Source organism: Frankliniella occidentalis, unplaced genomic scaffold, assembly GCF_000697945.3.
Source record: "Frankliniella occidentalis isolate FOCC.00 unplaced genomic scaffold, Focc_3.1 Scaffold7, whole genome shotgun sequence".
Taxonomy (NCBI): Eukaryota; Metazoa; Arthropoda; class Insecta; order Thysanoptera; family Thripidae; genus Frankliniella; species Frankliniella occidentalis.
In genome coordinates, this window is record NW_026267137.1 from 1,657,963 (window position 1) to 1,659,712 (window position 1,750).

General features: G+C 50.6%; 1 protein-coding gene across 1 annotated transcript in view; it reads left to right on the top strand.

Annotated features, from left to right (window-relative positions):
• Positions 1–1,750, top strand: part of LOC113209408 (protein-lysine N-methyltransferase EEF2KMT) — a 3,521-nt gene that overhangs the window by 1,275 nt on the left and 496 nt on the right. The window lies entirely within an intron of this gene.

Consider the following 1,750-nt stretch of genomic DNA (forward strand, 5'->3'; position numbering starts at 1 on the left):
GTAGGACGTGGAACGTTTTTATTTCCACCGAAGTAGTACTATAACCATCGACCATATTTTCGTTCGCATTTCAGTTTCTTAGAGTCGAATTTTACGATATATAGAGATGAGCAAACCTAAAATGTGGACTGAGCCCATTTTTTTTTATTCACCAGGATGTTTGTTTGCTCCATCGCAATCCGCACCTTTCCTATGGGTACGTGGAAATCCGCTCCTGTTGTAACCCAAATAGGAACCAGTCCCTTCTTCGTAAGGTCTCATTTAGACCCTTATTTCGCAGAACGTACTGTTTCCGACATGGCGCTCCGGCTGCAGGCTATTGCCTAGGCCGGGCCGTGTCTCCTGGCGTTTTGACGACTTAATTACCGCATTATGGAGTCCCCCCCTCCCTCTTCTCTGTTCCACTCGCCTCCTGGAAATACCTGCTGGTCCCGCCCCGCCGCGTACGTGTGAACTATTAACGCTTTTAGTGGCCGTGCAGTGTGGAGCGGCCAAGGAGCGGCGCTCAGCGTTTGGTCCAGATCAGTCGTTAGCCGCTCGTTGCACAACTCCGCGCTGCCGAAATGTGGGGTAGTAGATATCCTGCGTGAGTGGCGGCACCGCAGCTCAGCGCAGCTCAGCGCAGCTCGGCCCAGCTCGGCGCGTCCCTTCACGATATTGCGTCACGCCCCGCCACGCCCCGTGGCCGCTCTTCGGTAGCAGACGCGGCACGCGGCGCGCGCCATGTGCCGTTTCGGGAAAGGTGTTCCATTTTCCCTTGACCGCCACCAGTGCGCGTGGTCGGGGGGGGCGGAGCGCGGAAGCACGAGGCGTAAGGGGAGAGGGGAAGGAGAGCCGCTCAGCTCCCCGATGGTCTGAGAGGCTGGAGGCTCTGCTGCCCAGCCCAGTGCCAGGCCCAGGCCACACCCTCTAAATCCCTTGCCGAGGTTTTTGTTTGCTAATATGCGCTAATATGTAATTTTAAGAAACGGTACGGTGACAGCTAAACCGTTATCAGGTAGCAACAAATTCTTCTATATTACGTACTTTATGGTGATATATCCTTTCCTTAGCAACAAAATATTTTTGTTGATAACAGCCAAAACAAAAAAGGTAAGGTTCCTCCCGGTTGTCCTGACCACCCGAAAATTCTTCGTAGGGGCAGAGCCGCAACTGTTTTGTAATATATTCTTTGAATGCTTTTAAAAGTCAACAGTTATCCTAAATACACTGATCTCGAACACTGATAATTTTTTTGCAAAGGATCCGTTCGCATTGTGAAGGATTCGGCTGCTTTTTGTCGGCCAAACGCAGGAATTTTTTTCGAAATTGCGAAGGATTTTCTTCGCATTACAAATTAGGAAAATCGTCCGCTATCGGTTCGCAATAATTATTGCAAAACAGCCGCAATCGCTCGCAAATATCCTTACAGTGTATAAGTGAATACGTTCGCCTTATCCCGCCCCTCCCCGCCACGCCGGGTTACGTTCGGTGGACCTCATTAGGCTCGTTACCCGTCCGCGTCGCTGTGCGGGCCCCGGCGGGCCGAGGGGCAGGGGCAGGCCCCCGGGCCCCTTCACCCGCCGGCAACACATTAACCATATTATCGTCTGCAGATGAAGCCACGTCGGTGCAATTAAAATATATCGGTTCATTCTAATTTCTCGCATTTTTGGACCAGCTTTGGATACGGATACATTTTTTGACACATTAAGCTACTCTGTAAAAATGATTATAAAGTATTGCTTCATGATAAGAAATATTGATTGAA